At 47.4% G+C, this 19864-nt stretch overlaps 1 protein-coding gene and 1 long non-coding RNA gene across 3 annotated transcripts in view; one reads left to right on the top strand and one right to left on the bottom strand.

Moving 5' to 3' along the window:
• The window catches only part of LOC138421350 (uncharacterized), a 31659-nt gene extending 17872 nt beyond the window's left edge, over positions 1-13787 (bottom strand). The window contains exon 1 of one of the 2 annotated variants that reach the window (XR_011249468.1): positions 12597-13787. This is a non-coding gene — a long non-coding RNA (uncharacterized lncRNA). The remainder of the gene's footprint in view (positions 1-12596) is intronic. The other variant, XR_011249467.1, reaches the window with a different exon arrangement.
• CHST1 (carbohydrate sulfotransferase 1) overlaps positions 1-19864 on the top strand; it is a 93409-nt gene that overhangs the window by 30268 nt on the left and 43277 nt on the right. The window lies entirely within an intron of this gene.

Below are 19864 nucleotides of genomic sequence, written 5' to 3'. Positions count from 1 at the left end.
CATGGCTGGGCTGACACTACCATCTTCTGGTTTTCTTTCTGCCTCATGAGCCCTTCTCAGTGATCTCTTGCAAGCCTAAACTAGGTCTTGGGCACTAAAAAAATCTTTATTTCCATAACCTCAGGCAGACGTATGGTTTAAGGTTATATGTCAATGACTCCCCAACTTAAATCTTCGGCTGCAGACCCTCCCATGAGGCCCAGAATGAACTTTTAACTCCTTGAGTGTCTAGCAGCTGTTTTACACACCATGTTTTAAAATAGAACTCTTGACTTTCCCAATGCCACCCTCAAACTGTTCCTGCTCTAGTCTCCCCTTGTGTTAGTAGTGGGGACCTAATATATTCAGAACCCCCAAACTGGGTTCACGTTTGATTCGTCTGCTCTTTTTCACATCTCCACGTTGAATTCATCATCCGGTCCTGTTACTGCTATCTCTGAAATACATTCTTGGCTCATCTACTTTTTTTGTTAATTGGCGATTACCACTGTCAGGCAAGGCCACCCTCACCATGTGCCTGCATGACTGACGGACCAGTAGAGCTTCTTGACTGCTTTTGCTCTAACTTTCCTGGGTCTACTCTTTACACAACAGCTGAGTGACCTTTTAAAAATGTAAATCCAGTTCTGCTTTGCTTAAAACTTTTCTCTGGCTACCCTTTGCACTTGGAATAAAATCCAGACTCCTTGCCATGGCCTGAAAGATGTGGCACTCCCCATTCCAGCGCATCTCTTTGGTTTTACCATCTGTCTGCACACTCTGGTCCGTCCAACTTTAGCCCTCAAATACTCCAAACATAGTGTTCCCTCAAGATGTTTCCCTAGTTGTTTCTTCCATCTGGAACATTCTTTCCTCTGATCTTTGGTCTGGACCTTTCTCAACATTCAGGTCTCAGTTTGCGTGTTGCCTTTTCAGAGAGGCTGTCCTCATGTTCCCTACCCAATGCTGCCTCTGCTGCGGTACTTTCTGCCATGGCCCACTGTGTGGTCTTCACAGCATACATCACCATCTGAAATTATCTTATGTATTTTCTTGACCCCTGTCCATTTTTCCAGTTGATATGTAGGCTCTGTGAAAGCCAGGAACATTGTCTTCCCTATATGCCATTGTATCTCCAGCATCTGGCATACAGTAGGTGCTCAGTAATAGCTGGATGAATGTATTGAATATCTGAATGTCTTGAGTGAGTGAACATTGAATGCAATTGGTGATGCAAATGCAAATAATGCCTTGGTAGAAGTCCTGTTTTCTCTCCCTTCATAACTCATGATTACACAGTATCCATATTTTCTCAGTAACAGAGTCTTAAGGTGACCACCATTGCTACTTCTCAGGTGGAATTAACTCTCATTCATTAACTGAAAAGGCTAGCTAAGAATTGACTCAAACTCATCTGCTGAACATGAAAAGTTAATAGCCCCACAGAGTCTTAAATTCTTCCTCTGATGCTTTTAATGATATTTTCATGTTAACCATATCATAACAGTCTAAGAATGTAGAAAAGTCAGAAATTAAACATCCTTTAGGGTCTGTTTTGGGGTTTGGTTTGATTAGGAGGTGAAGAGTATAGGGGAAAAAGTTAAAAAAATCAGAATTAGTGTTGCTGTAATGATCATAGGGCTTCAAATGTCGTAGTAGCGTAAATAAATGTTACTGACTGGTGCCGTGTGTTTACTGGGCAACTTATCACACTCATGGCTCTGAGGGGTGGCTCCTGACTTCACACATTAGAGGAATAATCTCTACTGAAGATTAATCTCTCCTGGAATAATCCCCTCTCTGTCTCACTTCAGATCTAAACTTCTTTGAGAATCTATAACATCACCTCAGTGACAGAGACTTCACCCACACCTATCACTTGGCCCCTGTGTGTTCGTATATGTACCCTCACCTTTGCAGGCAGCTCTCTACATTCAGACATGCTTGCAAATGTGCAGAGGGACAAGAACTTAACTCTCCATGGAAAACTTGGTTTAAATTTTATTTTGCACGTTCTATGGGGGGGGGGGGTGAAGGAGAGCGAGCATTTACCGAGTGCCCTCTATGTGTTATGCAATATTTTCATATGCTATCTTGAATAAGGGATTATGAAACCTTGAATAAAATCTTTCTAAGAAATCTTTTTATCCCCTATGTCTGATCACTGGTAGTAATAGGCTATCAGAGAAGTAGATAAGTATTTCATGCAAATAACATCACCTCTAAATAGTTCTAAATAAAGAAGTTGAATAGCAGATAAGAAAAGGAGCTGGGTATTCTAGTCAGTGAAAAAAGCCTTACGATCAGAAATCTGATCCTCGTCAAAGGGGCCTAGATCTCTAGGATCTCTTGGTGATGCAGAGGAAGCTGAGGGTAGTAAATTATCCTAGGAAAATCCAACCTTAGAGACATTACTTGTTAAACACATCATTCCTGGGAACCTGCTCTGAAGGAGGCACTCTTACAGCTGCTGGGGACATCTGTGATTAAGACCCAAAGTATTTATCCTCATGGGGTCCACTCCTAGGAAAGGGCCCCTCTTAGGGAGATGCTCAGGCTTTAATATGGGAAATCTGAAAAACACGTAAGGTCAGGTGCTTTTTTTGGTTTTTGTTTTAGGCAAGAAGTAGATTTAGGACACTTGTAAGAGATGCAAGTGGGCGGTTGAGGCAGCTCTGCCCTTAAGTGTGAGCGGGCTACAATTTATAGTGGAAAAAAAAAGGGAGGGGAAAAGACTGCCTTCTTCAGGTAGACGTCGGTGCAGACGTAAATCACACATCATTAACTCCTCCTTCACTGGTTCAAGCATGCGAGTGCTGTGCTCTACTCTTGTAGACACCTTTTTTTTAAAAAAAAATTTATTTTTACTTTATTTTACTTTACAATACTGTATTGGTTTTGCCATACATTGACATGAATCCACCACGGGTGTATACAAGCTCCCAATCCTGAATCCCCCTCCCACCTCCCACTCCATATCATCTCTCTGGATCATCCCCATGCACCAGCCCCAAGCATCCTGTATCCTGTATCGAACATAGACTGGCGCTTCGTTTCTTACATGATAGTATATATGTTTCAGTGCCCTTCTCCCAAATCATCCCACCCTCTCCCTCTCCCTCTGAGTCCAAGAGTCCGTTATACACATCTGTGTCTTTTTTCCTGTCTTGCATACAGGGTCGTCATTGCCATCTTCCTAAATTCCATATATATGTGTTAGTATACTGTATTGGTGTTTTTCTTTCTGGCTTACTTCACTCTGTATAATCGGCTCCAGTTTCATCCATCTCATCAGAACTGATTCAAATGACTTCTTTTTAACGGCTGAATAATACTCCATTGTGTATATGTACCACAGCTTTCTTATCCATTCATCTGCTGATGGACGTCTAGGTTGTTTCCATGTCCTGGCTATTATAAACACTGTTTGCAGATGACATGATCCTCTACATAGAAAATCCTAAAGACTCCACTGGAAAATTACTAGAGTTAATCAGTGAATATAGTAAAGTTGCAGGATATAAAATCAACACTCAGAAATCCCTTGCATTCCTATACACTAATAATGAGAAAGTAGAAAAAGAAATTAAGGAAACAATTCCATTCACCATTGCAATGAAAAGAATAAACTACTTAGGAATATACCTACCTAAAGAAACTAAAGACCTTTATATCGAAAACTATAAAACACTGATGAAAGAAATCAAAAAGGACACTAATAGATGTAGAAATATATGGTATAGAAATATACCATGTTCATGGATTAGAAGAATCAATATAGTGAAAATGAGTATACTACCCAAAGCAATCTACAGATTCAATGCAATCCCTATCAAGCTACCAGCAGTATTTTTCACAGAACTAGAACAAATAATTTCAAGATTTGTATGGAAATACAAAAAACCTCAAATAGCCAAAGCAATCTTGAGAAAGAAGAATGGAACTGGAGGAATCAACCTGCCTGACTTCAGGCTCTACTACAAAGCCACAGTCATCAAAACAGTATGGTACTGGCACAAAGACAGACATATAGATCAATGGAACAAAATAGAAAGCCCAGAGATAAATCCACACACATATGGACACCTTATCTTTGACAAAGGAGGCAAGAATATACAATGGATTAAAGACAATCTCTTTAACAATTGGTCCTGGGAAAACTGGTCAACCACTTGTAAAAGAATGAAACTAGATCACTTTCTAACACCACACACAAAAATAAACTCAAAATGGATTAAAGATCTAAATGTAAGACCAGAAACTATAAAACTCCTAGAGAAGAACATAGGCAAAACACTCTCTAACATAAATCACAGCAGGATCCTCTATGACCCACCTCCCAGAATACTGGAAATAAAAGCAAAAATAAACAAATGGGATCTAATTAAAATTAATAGCTTCTGCACAACAAAGGAAACTATAAGTAAGGTGAAAAGACCACCTTCATAATGGGAGAAAACAATAGCCAATGAAGCAACTGACAAACAACTAATCTCAAAAATATACAAGCAACTTATGCAGCTCAACTCCAGAAAAATAAACGACCCAATCAAAAAATGGGCCAAAGAACTAAATAGGCATTTCTCCAGAGAAGACGTACGGATGGCTAACAAACACATGAAAAGATGCTCAACATCACTCATTATCAGAGAAATGCAAATCAAGACCACAATGAGGTACCATTTCACACCAGTCAGAATGGCTGCGATCCAGAAGTCTACAAGCAATAAATGCTGGAGAGGATGTGGAGAAAAGGGAACCCTCTTACACTGTTGGTGGGAATGCAAACTAGTACAGCCACTATGGAAAACAGTGTGGAGATTCCTTAAAAAATTGCAAATAGAACTGCCTTATGACCCAGCAATCCCGCTGCTGGGCATACACACCAAGGAAACCAGAATTGAAAGAGACACATGTACCCCAGTGTTCATTGCAGCACTGTAGACACCTTTTTAAAGTTAAAATTCTTTTACACATCATTATTTTTCTCATCCACGGATCAGTCTTGAGTCAGTCCAGATCAGTCCAATCTTGAGTCAGTCCAGAAAGAAGATCATCATCCTTTCTTTTAAAATTTCAATATCCTCAAATATTTCTTTTCCTTTCGTTGGTTTTCATTTTTCACTGGGTCTATTTCCAGTCTTAGCATGGCAATTTCATTCTGCACATGTGCCTTTTTTGCTTTTTCATGACTATGAGAAACCCGATGTCTGGATTTACTGAGGTTCAGGTTCTTTGTGTCTCAGCACAGAAGGAATTCAGCGAGAGGCAAGGTGATAGGCAAGAAGTAGATTTATTAATATAGAATGGTTGTAAGATATGCAAGCGGGCAGGTGAGGCAGCTCTGCCAGGTCAGGTGCTTTTGAGATTGATCTAGATAGGGGAAGGCCATTGAAGTTCCTCCAGAATAGAGCTTTGCCCTCAAGGAGATTGCTCCCCTGGTGGCTCAGAGGTTATAGTGTCTGCCCGGAATGCAGGAGACCCGGGTTTGATCCCTGGGTCGGGAAGATCCCCTGGAGAAGGAAATAGCAACCCACTCCAGTACTCTTGCCTGGAGAATCCCATGGAGGGAGGAGCCTGGTAGGCTATAGTCCATGGGGTCGCAAAGAGTCAGACACGACTGAGTGACTTAACTTTCAACTTTCAACTTTCTCAAGGAGCTTATAGTCTGAGAAAAAGGAAAAACACCTGCTGACTGCATTGCGAGGCAAAAGTGCTAAGGGCTTCTGCTAAAGCGTGGCAATTGAGGGGAAGAGATGGTCCTCAGTGGGGAGATCTGGGAAAATGTTTTGGACAAGGAGGTATTGAACTCTATCTTCCTGAGATAAAATTTGAGCTCATGAAGGTTAATTTGGAGTGGGGGGGTCTGCCTGGTACAGCTCCACGGCACAGGCACTTAGTGAGTCATGAAGGGGAATCTTTCTAAAAGGCCGAATAGTGCCAACTTGGAAGATGAACCTTTGTGGTTGGAGGGTCGTGTAGGGACTGTTCTATCCCCTTGTTACTGTCTTCTGTGTGAGGGGAAAGAATGCAGGTACTTTCAAATTAGGAAGGTTGAAGGGCAAATTAAGGCTTTCCCTCTGATTGGCTTGAACAGCCTCAGTAGGGGGAACTAAACAGTTGGTGGCAGAACAAAAAAGAGGGGGTGGGGGAGAAAGAATAGCTGCTACTGATGGGGAAGGAGCTTGGAGGAGGGGGCATGTGACTTTGAGAAGGTCAAGGTTAAAGCAGAGGCACTGTGATGTCTCCAAATGAAAATTCAGAGTGAGCTGAAGAAAAGTCTAGAAGTCTTAATTAAGAAAGGTACTGAATTTTGTAACCTAGGGGTTTTTCCTTTAAAAACATGTGCTGGTATAGTTTTGAAAAAACGGATTCTGTGATGTCTGCTTTTGATAAGAATATATATGTCTTTTTAACCAATAAGGGGTGGGAAACTCATAGATAAAAGAGAAGGGCTGAAGAAAAGAGAACCACTAGCTGGAATAGTGGGGAAAAACTACCGTGTCCAGTCATAAAGCGGTGGATTTTTTCTTTAGCATGCGTCAAAATATCTAAATATCAAAACTTGGTGCTTTGCTGGAAAGTTAGAGAATCAAAACCAAAAGTTAATAAACCAGATGGTGGCTCAAATCTCAGGATTCTTACCTGTGGAAGATGGTGATAAGTTACTGCCCTGACAAGGATGGTGTGAGGCTTAGATGAGCTAATATCTATGACCATCCTAGCAGAGTGCCCCATCATAAAGGTGTGATGCTCAAGAGATGTTCCTGCCCTTCCTTTGCTGTCTGCCTTCATGAATATTGTCAGGAACATGTCTGCCCTTCTGCTGTGCCATCTACTGCAGCTCCCCCTTCATTTTCTCTCTCTCTTCAGGCTTTCCTGTCCACTAAAACTGTGAGTCAGTCCGTCCCAGCCTTTCCCCCCTTCCTTTCCTTTCCCTTGCTTTCTTTCATAGTCAGATTCTGCCCTGAGACCCTCTTCCAGGGAGCTCTAAAGCCAGTTATCTGCTGTGGTTATAGAAGCTGTTTCCTAGCTCTCCCTCTGGGGTGGCCACTAGAGAGCATGGCGACCATCTCTTAGAATGACCGAAGCCAACTCTTCTCGCCCTGCTAAACCTGGAAATCCAGGATTCCCAGTTTCCAGTTTTGGACATGACCAAGCTGCAGTTTGTCGAACATTTAGTCCTGGGCTGGAAAGGAGTGTTCAGTGGGCTCATGGAGCTTGCCTGTCTGGACACTACCAGGCCAAAGTCTTTGGCTTTTGGGATCTGAGCGTTTGCCTCCCAGCTGTCCTTCCTCTCTGCACTTGCTTTTCTGATCCCCCACCCCCATCACCAACATGGGAACCCCACAGGCACCCTTTCTTTCCTTGTTAGAACCTCATTACTCACTAGCTTTCAAGTAGACACAAAAATATTCTTGCTCAATTTCATGCCCAGTGAGCTTGTTGAGGGCCCACTGACTGCCTGTTGTAAGGTGGATTGTGGATTTCTCATTAATAGCCATTCAGTGCTGCCTCCTGATGTTTAGGGATGAGGCAGTGGCAAAGGGGGATTATTATTATTCATAATAATAAGAACAACTACCATTAATGTCAGGCACTTTACACAAGTTATTCAACATAATTCTTACAAATCTGCAACAATCCTATAACTTAGGTATCCTGTCCCCATTGTGCACACAGGGAAATGAAGGCTCAGAGAAGTCATGCAGCTAAGCAGGTGACATAGCTGGGCTCCAAGTATTTGTCTTCAGAGAGCGTGCTCCTCTGAGTCCTGCTGCTCTCTTTTCTGGTGATATTAAGGAGTGGATCAGCCTTGTCTGCGTGTAATCCGAACAATACTGAAGCATGCAGTTTAGGACTCCACTTCCCCACACTGGCACTTCTGCCCTAAAGCACAGCCAGTACCCTAGAATTTTTCAGAACGAATACTACCTGCTAGATTGGAGGGGGGGGGGGTGCACCATATGGCCTTGCTTGAGCTCAAACATCCCCTATTGATTTCTATATCTTATTGCCTTCCTCCTTCCCATCTTCCTCTCCCAATACCCCAAACATTTTTGTATCCAAGATCTTACTGGATCCTCAAAATAACCCTGTAAGGTAGGCAAGGCTAAGCTTATTATTTTGAGTATATGGATGAGGAATTTAAGGCTCACTTGACCTTCATGGGCTCTTCCAATTTACACAGCAGTTTGGGGGTGGTGCCTCTTTCTGGTTGCCAAGTGAAATCATTCATTCTCCAAGGGAGCTGACTTGTTTGGGGATTTTAGTTGAGAGCCAGCTTTCTTGAGGAAAGGTTATTTTGGAGTCGGTTGGCTTAGCACATCCTGGGGAACAGGGTCTAGAGGATGGGGATTTGAGGGAAATTTTAGACCAGTTAACTCTCTTGCCTTCTTTCTTTTGATCACTTTCTCTGTAAATCTGTATTTTTTGTTTTGAGTTTGTGCATTTCTGATTTCATTCTGACTCATGCCATTGGGTGATAGTCTTTCTCTCCATCACCAGGGTGAGTTAATTTGTAAGACAGAATTACAGAGAGGCGAACAACCTAGGATATCTTGCAGGAATAACAGTGTAAGAGGAGATCAGTGTCCAGCTGGCATTTGTTGTGTAGTTCAGCTTGGGCCTGGAGCAGAAGTTGCTGAGGGACCTAATGGAGTTACTATTTTCTTTGTAGCTGGAGGTGAAGTCAGTCAGAGTAGGGAAGTGGTTCTTGGGGACAGCTCCAGGCTGGTCTGGTTGGAGGAACAGAGGGGATCTGAGAAAACCGACTTTCACGAGTCTGGAGCAGAAGAAAGGGGGAGGGACCTGAGTCCATATTGGGCTGAACTCAATTGCTGGACCAGAGGCATTCACAATGAAAGAATCTACAATGAAAACAAAGCCTAGTGAATGGCCACCTGAACATTTTGACATGTGGTAGCTACTCAAAAAAAGCTAATTGTCTTTCTGGTGGCCTAATTCAAGATTGATGGTATAATTTTCATCCAGAGAAGAGTTCGTGTTATCATTGCTCCTTGTGTTTCAGCTAAGGTAGACAGGACCAGACAGAGGCACCTAGTGTCTGATGTTGGAGTTAATCAGATCTGGATTTGAGCTCTGAGTGCCACTGTGTGATATTGGACAGAGTCATTTCATTCTTCTAAACCTGAATCTTCATTTGAAAAATGGGGATAATACTTAGCTTGAAGGGTTAGAGCTAGACATCTGTGATATAAGGTCTCAGATGCTCAGTAATGAACATATGATTGAGCCAAGCTGCACTCATATGGACTAAGTTGCTGTTAAGACTGGAGGAAAACTTGTTTTTGAAGACCATACCTGACTTCAAAGGCCTGTATTGAAGGCTGGATATCCTGGGATGGGAATTCCATGGGGTCTCAGCATCAGGAATCCTTAAAGTCAGGTCTTGCATCCAATCTGAAGGGGGGGGGAGGGGACTTCAGAGTCCTAAGCCCTTGGGGATATGATGACCTTCCAAGCTGGGAACGCTGTTTGGATCCAGAGAGATTGTTCAGGTAGGACAGGCGTGACCTTTTCTGACTGCCAGGACAGCAGAAACTCCTGCAGCAGCTACTAACTACATCTAGATGTTCTGCCTACAGGCTTGTGGGGCAACTGCCCCACCAACCCTGAGTCCTCAGGCCCTGCTGCTGTCTACTGGGCCCCTCACATGCCTCCTTGTTCTCAGGATGCTGCTTCTTCATTGAGTCTGGCTGCCTGAAGCTAGTCTGCTCTATTATGTGCCATTTTTAATCCCCTGTGATTAGGATTACAAATGTCTAAGGCTGTGTTTTCCCCCAGAAGGCATCTGTGGAGGCCCTGGGGGAGCAATTCTCCTGTTTGTACTTTCCTGAGACAAAGCAGCAGGGCAGGAGGACCCTGGGGGCTGATTTGGAGGCTGGCTGATCCATTTTGCAGGACTCCTCTGCCGGTCCTTTCTTGATTCTTTCCCAAATCCTTTTCTCCCCAAGGGTGATCCAGACATCCTCCCCTTATTGGGGGCCAGGCATCTCTCCTTGGGGCTTGTCACTTTTGTCTCATCTGCCTCCAGGTGTATTGCAATAGCTTCCTTGGTGGTCTTTCTGCCTCTAGTCTCCATCTGCTGCAAACCATTCTCCACATGGCTGCCAGAATTTGTTTATTCAAGCAGTCAACACTTGATCATCGAATATTTATCAAGACATCTTGAGCCTGCCGCTTCTGCGCTCCTGGAATTCACAGTCTAATTAACAACCTTCCATCGTTTCTGACTCTACTTTTCTTCTTGCCTTCAAGCAAAATATCCCCAACCATCGATCCCTTGGACAGAATCCTGGTGGGTGCCCTCAAGCCTCCAGGAACCAGGAGTATAAGAGAAGAAATCAGTGCTCTGCTTGCTGCCACTTCAAATCTGGGTCTCTTGGCTCCCCACAAGACAATGTTTTGGGACTTGTCTTCATCTTTCCTGATCCCAAGACTTTTGCTTCTGGGACTCACCTCCTGGGGCTGGCCAGAAATCTCAGGGCCTTACTTAACCTTTTTTTCTCAGCTCCCTTGGGTCCCTGGGGGATAATTCACAGCCAACAGCCTTGCCTGCTCTGGATCCCAGCTCTCTGCTCAGCCTTCTCCCAGCTCATCCCCCACTTTTACACTGTCTGCTCTGGCCATTTCTCTTGGAGCTGCTTCTGGAATACCTTTTCCCTGCGTGCTTACCTTGAATGTGCTTGCCCATCCTTCCAGGTCCAGCTCAAATGCTACCTCCTCTGGAAGCCTTCCTTGACTCTGGAAGGCAGCCCGTCTCCTGGGCTGCCTCTGTAGCTTCTGTTTACTCCCATCATTGCAACTGCCTGAGAAGAACACTTCTCGTGAGAGCATAAGCTCCCTGAAGACAGGAACTGCGGCAATCTTGTCTTTCTACCGCCTGGCACGTAGGTGCTACCCACACATTAGTGGAAGGAAGGAAGTTTTGGCTGAACTCTTCCTCTCTGCCACCTCTGACCTGGGACTGGGAAACTGGAGAGGGTGGGAGATGGGGGAGCAGGTATGGTGGGGGAGCATAGTGTAACATGAAAATAAGTAGCCAATTCTTCCTAATAATGCCTGGTTTCCTATTCTGCACTAATTATAATTGCTTGCTAGAATATAGGGTATTAATCACCACATGTGGCACTTCTGCAGAGCTGCAGCACAGTGCCTGGCAGTATGGCAACTGGTATGCTCAGAAAACCCCCATGAAGATGGAACAAGGATAGGTCAGAATTCCTGGGTAGCCCTTGGCCTTTGCTAGGCCCCGGGAGAGCACCAAGGTTGGTGAGAAGTGGGCTTCTGCCCCCAGAGAGCTTACAGCCTCCCTGGGGAGCAGATGTGCATGTATTCTGAATTATAAGGACAAGCCAGGTTACACAAAGCTTTTGACTGGGAATCAAGAGGACAGGGTTTTGCTCTGACTTGACTACTAACTGGTGGTGTGACTGTAGCAAGCCTTTCTTGGGGCTTCTTTCCCTCTTAACATAGGGTAGGGGACTGAGCTAGATTCCAAAACATGAAGGCTGAAGGTCTCTGTCTGGAGTTCTTTTCCTTTCCAGCTGTGCCTATTAAATACTACTAAGGGGCCTCCCTGGTGGCCCGGTGGTTAAGACTCTAGGTGTCGCCCAAGGCAGGGGACCCAAGTTCCATCCCTGGCCAGGGAACTAGATCCCACCCGGAGCAGCTAAGAGTCTGCACGCTGCAACTAAAGATCCCACGTGCCACAGCTGAAGATCTTGTGTGCCACAGTGAGGACCTAGTGCAACCACATAAATAAATTATTTAAGTTAAAAACACACTACCCATTCTTGAAGGTCAGTCTCAATGCCTTGGTCTCTGAGCCTTTCATTGTTCTCCCCGATGTATAAGGGTGCTCTTTCTTATGAACAAAACCTGAGCATGCTGCTGTCCCAGGGCCTTTGCATCACTGTTTCCTCTCTGGGATACTTCCCCCACCGCCAAATAACCACACAACTGACCTGGTCACTTTCTCAGATGTCTGTGAAATGTCCACCTTTGCAGAGATGCCTTCCTTGACCATCCTGTGTAAAACAGCCCTTCTCTTTTTATGTCAGACTTTATAACTATTTTTGATAGCGCTTGTCCCTGTTTGGCATTTTGTATATTCACTTGTTCATTGTCTCTCCTCTGCAGTTGGAATGAGAGTAACCATTTCATCTTGTTTATAATTACAGTCCCATGGCATGACATGTAGGGGCCCCTCAGTGGAGAAGTTTTGGATAAAGGAATGAATGAGTGAATGCATGAAGTGTGCTCATAACTCTTTGCCTCTCAGAAAACTTCTGTTTGAATGAAAGGGAAGTGAGTGGCCAAATAGCTCTGCAGCCTGAGAAGATCTTGGATTACATTTCATCTCATTCTGTTCTCACAAAACACTTTGGGGCATCAGTACCTCCCTTCTACAGACGGCAAGACTGAAGCTCAGGGGTTTTAAGTCATTTGCTCAAGATCACACAGCTAGGAAGCAATGGAGGCAGTATGGGGGCCGAGGTCTGGCTCTAAAGCTCTTTCCATTTTCCATGCTGCTGCTTCCCTGAGGGTGGGGAGAGGAGAAGCACCCTCTGATCCCCAGGAGGGACTCTTACCACAAGAAGTGTCTGGGATCGGCGATGCTCAGGAAACTGCTTGGCCCTGTTTCCCATCTTGCTCGTCTTCCTTCTCTTTATCCTCCTCTTTCTCTCTAGTTTTCCATGTCTCCCAATCTTGCAGTGCCTTCAAACTCCTGTTTTTCTGGGATAGGCAAATTCCAGCCAGTCTCCTGGAGTCCCGTGGGCTTGCCCTTTCTCAAGCATCAGTTTTAATTCCTGGGTTGCCAGGGAGCGATGGTGGGGCCCGGGCTTCGCTGTGCTGACAGCTTGTCTCAGCGGGGCCAGTGCAGATACTTGCAGTCTGATAGCAGCAGGGAACAGAGTGTTGCCTCGCGAAGTTCACTGTTCCAGCTGAACCATGGCCCCGCCAGTGGCCCTGCTCCCCAGGGGCCGACCGAGGACGAGGACGAGGAAACGGGAGGGCCGTCCTCGGGAGCGGAAGAGCGGAAGAGGCAGGGGGAGGGAGACAGGGAGCCCGTCTCTTTCAAGGATGTCTCTTCAACCTTGGGACTGCTTCCGGACTAGGGCTCCAGGTGGTCTCCCGAGCAGGATGGCGGGAGTAGGCTGTAGACCCTTTGCCCTGAAAGTAGCTGCAGTTGTACCATTTGCGGTTGTTTGAGTTTGAGGATTTTTCTACAACCCTCGAACATTGGTAGTCCAGGTACCCTCCAGAGCCTGCCAAGTATTGTTATAGGTGAGAGTGCATCAAGCTCTCTTCTTCCTTTGGGAAGGGTGATAGCCTTCAAACGGGTGTGACGGAAAAGGATAAGGGCCTCAGGTGGCTGGCCTTGGTAGCTCAGGGATCTAGATGAGTCCTGGGTGACAGTGTCTGAGTGGTCAAAGTGGCAACCTGAGCCTCGAATGGGCTCTAGGACATCTTTAAACTCCCTCAGTCATAACCCTTGTGACACACTTGTGCAGAGCGGGTACTTTTGTCTGCCCTCCCTGTGCACCCTGGACCTCAGATCCTGTGCAGACAGCAGACTGTATTCTGTGGGAGCTGGAACAGGCCTGTGGTTGCTGTCTTTGCCCTAGGGTCTTGGTGGGGAGCAGGATTAGGGGTAGGGGTAGGCCCATGGGGCTAGCCTGGAGGCCTCATCCAGCTCTATCATGTCCTGGTTTTATAGAAAGAGGCTGGAGAGAAAGGCAAAGAAGCCTGGCTGCTCTGACTCTTCAGTTCCTGCTTTCCAAAGACAGGCGCTGGATGGATATGCTGCAATAGGAGCCAGGCCCTGAGGACTCTAGAAATTGAAAGGGGACAATGGTGGAGGCCAGAGTGGGCAGCAGGTGGTGCTGAGAGATAGGCAATCCGCTAGACCCAGGCTGGCCTGCTGGGAGCTAGAAGGAGCTGGAAAGGGAGGGGCAGCAGGGAGCCGTCCCAGAGGAACAGGGCCCCAGGTTGGGGAGAGAAAAAGAAAGAAAAGAAACCAGACCGTGGAGAAAAGGGGAGGAGGAAGAGAAAAAAACCTGCAGGGGTCGGGGAGGGGGAGACTTGGGAGGAGGAATGTTCCAATTACTCCAGGCAGCAGGGGACGACCTGGGCTGCTGGGCCTGAGCAGGCCAGGGAATGGGTGTGGGGGGTGGTGGGGTGGTGAGGGTGGTTGCGGTGGTTGGGGGGTGGGGTGGAGGAGACGCAGGTCTGTGAAATGGGGAGGGGTGTGTGTGTGTCTGTGAAGAATCAGGGCTTCTCCTTAGGGACCTGCTTTGCTCAGTGGGGAACTGGCTCCAGGTGACAGACAGATGGCATTCTCACCCGTGACAAAGAAGAGATGCTGAGGCACAAAGGCTGTGACCCCCGAAGCGCAGGCCCAAGTCTCCTGCTGTGGCCCCTTCCCTCACCTCCGCCCTAGACTTGGGACTGGTCCTGAGCTGCCCTTTTCTGCCCACTGTGTCCTCCGCCCCGGAAGTGGCAGTGTAGTCCCCCAGCTCAGCAGGGGCAGGAAGATGCCCTCATGCTTCCTCCTGACTTCCTCCTCCTCTGCTCGGCTTCCCTCTTTTCTCCCTATTCTTTCCTTTTCTTCCAAGGTCTCTCCTTTGCTTTCTTGTTTATATGATCCCCATATTTCAAAATGAATATATGCTCATTACAGGAAAGTTGGGAGAGTGCACACAGAAAAATACTCAAAAAGAATAAACTCAGAACCTCACTGCATGGAGATAATATAGTGCTTTGTTCTGATTTCTTTTTCCTGATCTGGTGCTTTACCCCGTTAAACCTGTATACACTGCGTACATATACAGTGGTATGTCAAACTTTCTCTCTTTATAGTATCCATTAAAGACCCTTCAAATAGATTATCAATAGTAATCTGTCCTAAGGAGTTGCCGCTATTATTTGACCATTCGACTTTTATCAGACAGTTATTACATTTTTATAGTTTTTCATCAATGTAAATAACACCGAAATGTGAGCCTCTCAGTGCATAACACTTTTTGTGTTTTTTTGGTAATTATTCCCTCCATTTGTTTCTGCCTGGAAAGTGTTTCCTACCTAACTGAAGGTCGGCATTAATCCAGAGGCCCTCCTGCAAGGCTAACTCTGGCCCAAAGGGCAAGAAGGCTTCACTTGCCCTCTTTTATCTGAGGTATCCACTGCTTTCCTGCGAACTGCCATTCCTTTAGCAAGGAGCCAGGGAGATACTTTTGAGAGGGAGTGTTTGACACCAGCTACTTCCCTCCAAAAGACCCAGATGAATCCTAACACAACAAACACAAAAGCCACAGTAGCGAGAAGGCCCCCTGTCTGACTTTTGGGTGAGCTGGTTCCTTTTGGCCATATTGTGTTAAACTTGGATTGATTAACGTGGTCTATCACCCGTCTGCTCCAGGACCCAGCCAGCTAAGGACCCTGCTAAGTTGTTATCTCTGGCTGAAAAGGGGGGCCACACAGAGGCAAAGGGCACACTCTTCACTCACCCTATCCCATGCTGTGATGAGAGGCTCTTTCCCAAAACTCCCGAGGCGCAAAGCCCCACTCTTGCCTCCAGCAGATTCTAGTTACAAATTAACAGGGAAGGGCCCACTGTCTACTGGGGAGAGAGATCCACACTTTTAGCAAGAAGCTTGGGGTTCAGATTTAAAGAGCAGGGTGGTATGGTGCTGTTCAGGTGACTGTAAGAGGGTTCTGGAGTCCTTGGTGCAGAGAAACACCCTCAGGGTTGGGTTCCCGAGGGAAGGAAACCTCCGCCATCTGCTATTCCTGTGTTGTCTGACCAGAAGTGTGTTTGCTCTTTGGCTCCTCCCAGTTCACTCATCTAGCGTGGCTGCTGTGACTATTGCCGAGTGACTGCTATGTGTCCAGGTCCTGGGCTTGGGTAGTGAGCAGGTTTAGGAAAAGCACATGGCATGGTTTCTCTTAAAGAAGCAGAAAATCTGATGGGTCCCAGGCAGGCCCCCAGTTCCTAGGATAAAACTGGAGCAGAGCAGGTGGTTCTCTCCTGCCTGATTCTTCCCATAAGATAGCAGCATGATCCCAACAGGACCTCCACGGAGGAACAGGGGTTTGAGTTGAAGAGATATGAGAACAGGCATTCCAGGTGGTGTGGGTAAAGGTAGGAGGTGGGGACCGGCAGGGTGCTGGGGGAGGGGAGGATGCTGTGGTTTCCTGGGAGAGTGTGTCCTAGGCTGTCGCTGGCAGCTTCTCTGAGGAGGCACTTTCCCCATCATACAGGTGTGTGCTGGTGAGCTGGCATCACAAAAGGGGACAGAAAAATATGGAGACTGATTTAAGCCTTTGTGAGGAATCCTGGCAGCTGGTTGCTCACCCCTGGCCACCTGTGGGCTGCTCACAAAGCTCTTTCTCAGGCTGAGCCCTGTTTAACTCTTGGCGCTGAGTCCCACCTTGGTGGGGGAGAGGCAGTTGCTTCATCCGTTGTTGCGAAGTGAGGCCATGCTTGTGAGAGCACCGCATGAACTGCCCAGCACTCACCTCACTTGCGGACCCCAAAGCTAGGTTCCGGGCCTCAGCCTCCTGCCAGCTCAGCAAAGCCCCGGTTCACGCCTAGGGAAGCCAGGCTTGATAGGAGCGTGACGCAGACCCCGCGGGTGATCTCAAGTGGCTTTCTCCAGCCTGCAAGCTAGTCATTTGACTCTTACTGCCTCTTGACCTGAGAGGCTAGGAGGACTAAGGTCCCCCTTGGTGACGGAAGGCGGCTCACACTCAGGTCTCTTGCCTCTGAAGTTTCTGGCTCTTCACCATCCCACCAGGTGCAGCGGGGGGTTGGGCGTGGGAGAGGTAGTGAGGAGGTGAGAACAGGGGGCTGGGAAGAAAGAGGGAGTGAAGAAAGGTGTGGATGCCGAAAGGCTTCTGCTCTGGTATCCATTTGTGGGATACGAAATACATACAAGTCAACATTTGCTCTCCTCAAAGGAAGGCTGTCTGGCTCTAGACATCAGAGGCCTGATGAAAGATATAAGGCTGGAGATGATGCCTCCCATGGAGGTGACGTCTCCACTCACTCCCCTGTGATGGATGCCAGGATGGGGTGGATCTTCTCTGAGGGCGTGTGAAGGGGATAGGTTTGAACAATTGGGGTTGAGAGTGTGGACTCACAGACCTGCCCCGTCCACTAGCTCTGCCTCCGCTGACTGTGACCTTGCATGGATTATTCCCCTCCCTGGACCTGTTTCCTCATCTGTAAAATGGGGATAATAATAGTGCCTACATGTTGGATGTGTTGCGGAGATTAAATGAGTTAATGCGTGTAAAGTGCTGAGAACATTGCCCGCCTGGAAGTAAACGCTGGGTAAGTGTTTGCTATGATTTCCCAGCTCTGGCTGGGTGCTTCTTGTGGCAAATACTCGCAGCTTATTCTAGCCCTGTGGCTCCTCCCCTGGCCAGCCACCGCTATAAAATGTGAAGCTGAATTGATAGCCACCCATCATGGTGACTTCTCTGGCCTTCGGGGAACTTGCCCCTCAGCCTGCAGCCCTCAGCCCAGGAACTAGTAGCTCTTAGAGTGTTAAAGCTCTCTAATTCTAGAGTCTTCGATCCAAAGGGTTCCTGCAGATTGTCTGGTCCCCAATCCTTTGTTCTTCAGAGACTGAGATGGGGGACCTGCCTTCCCCAAAGCACCCAGTCGGCTCCAGTGCTTGCACTAGCCTAGACCCATGCGTTCCCGGTTCTGTGAGGACGCCCCCACGACCACGGACACTTGTCAGCAGAGAGTTTGTATGAGGCTCTGCAGCCCTTGCAATAGAAGGGGAAAGCTGCTTGGGTAACCAGCAAAGGTTGAATTATTAGTATGATACAAAGCGTGCGGCTGGAAATGCTACTCACGCTGGTTTTATAAAATCCATTAGCATGCTAGTGGACAGGGCAAAGAGGAGCAAGAGTGACTCCTCTGTCTGGGGGTGGGAAGGAGGAGAGGCAATTTAGATCCAACAGAGGAAGAAACTTAAATCCAATGGAAGAAGAGATAGGAGGCCTTGGGGAGGAAGGGGGAGGCTGGCTGAGGGCAAGAGCAGCCTCCAGCCCTGCTGTGCTGATGGGAAGGAGGGAGGGAGGCAGCAAGAGGAGAAATGCCAGGTGGTGTGTGTACCAGGGTGCTGCTGGGGGGTGGTGCGCGGGGAGGCAGTATGAGGCAGGGAAGGCAGCGCTTCTGTCTTCATGACTTGGCTAGTGGAAGACGAAGATGAATTCTAGGAGCTGGTGGTGATCATTAGCAGGCACAGAGTCACAGTCCCCAAGCCTTTCACCCCATCTCCACCCCCCGGGTTGCTTAGGGGGGGCACCTGCAATATGTTTTTTGCCAAAGGGCCCTGCTCCAAGAGTCTGTGGAGGGGAGCCCCCTTCTCCCCCCATCCCAAGTTAGCACGCTCCAGAGGTTCTGAATTCATAGACCTGGGGTGGAGCCTGGGAACCTGCATGGCTTAACAGTAAGCTTGCTGGGTATTTCTGCTGCCCAGTGGTCCACGGACCACCTTTGAGAAGGCTGACTCTGGAATCTGTAGTCAGACCTTTTTGGGGAAGGCATCACGCAGCTTCGTGGAAGGAAGGATGTGTATTTGTTCAGCCTCTCACTGACACTTTAACATCTGTTGCTGCTTACTGTGTTTCCTGCCCTGTGTTGGGCCCTCTGGGAGCTACAGAAATGCTCTTGCCTCAAGGGACTTTGGCAGTAAGCTGATAGACAGACTGGTACCAAATAACTCGAGAGTCTCAGAATGAGACAGGTCCTATGAGACAGGTCCTATAATACAGCAACTCTAGGCTCAGGGACAGAGAGAGGCAGGAGAGTAGGCTGGAGATGGCAGTGGGTGGCACAGGCTTGGGGAAGGCCTGGGCTGCCATGCTGAGGGTTTTAGACTTTTTCCTACAGAAGAAGGCCCAGAGAGGTCAAGCGACTTGCCCAAGGTCACACAGCTAGTTAGCAGCAAGACCAGACTTCAAACCCACTTAAGAAAAAGCCAGTCAAGGAATTTCAGTAGGGATATGATGCTATGGGGACTTTCATCTTGTACATGAGACGAATTAGATATGAGGAGGTATTTTTATTTTGTTCATTTGTTTTATTATCGTGGATGACGGGCTGTGCTGGCGGGGGCGCGGCTGAGGCCCACTTTTGGAAATGCCCTTAAATGCCGATGTATTAGTGTGAGGGGATGTGGTAGGAACAGAGGACGGGGGATTCCAGAGGTGCTGGACTTCTTTGAACCTCCCACCGCACCTGGTACTAGGAGAGGGTCGCCAGGCCTTTACTGAATGACTTTATTAGTAGAACTAGGAAGAGATCTTGGCTTCTCCTTCACTGGTGAAGAGAGCAAGTGGCCTGGGACGGGTGAGGCCCCAGGTGTGTGTCTGAGGCAGAGAGCGGCTCTGCCTTGGACATCCACCCTTCTGCCCTTCACCTGAATTTAGCCTCAGGGACTCACTAGAAACTCTACATAATTCATGCTTTGCTAGTTACCCCAGGGGGCAGTCCACAGTCTGTGAATGGCATATGCATGTGGGAGGGAGAGGGAGGGCCCATGAGCTACAGCTTGGGGCCATTGCTTCTTCCCTTGCCAGTCCTAGCCAGCTGTGTGGGCACCTGGGGAGGGCACCACGGCATTTTCCTCTTTGTCCAGAGCCTCTTACTCACGAGACTAGCCTCACTCAGTCAGTCGGGACCTTATGAGGACATGTGTGCACGCTAAGTCACTTCAGCCATGTCTGACTCTTCGCGACCCCATGGACTGTAGCCCTCCAGGCTCCTCTGTCCATGGGATTCTCCGGGCAAGAACACTGGAGTGGGTTGCCATGCCCTCCTCCAGGGATCTTCCTG

Source organism: Ovis canadensis, chromosome 15, assembly GCF_042477335.2.
Source record: "Ovis canadensis isolate MfBH-ARS-UI-01 breed Bighorn chromosome 15, ARS-UI_OviCan_v2, whole genome shotgun sequence".
NCBI classification, from domain to species: domain Eukaryota; kingdom Metazoa; phylum Chordata; class Mammalia; order Artiodactyla; family Bovidae; genus Ovis; species Ovis canadensis.
This window is presented reverse-complemented; position numbering and strand designations above follow the sequence as displayed.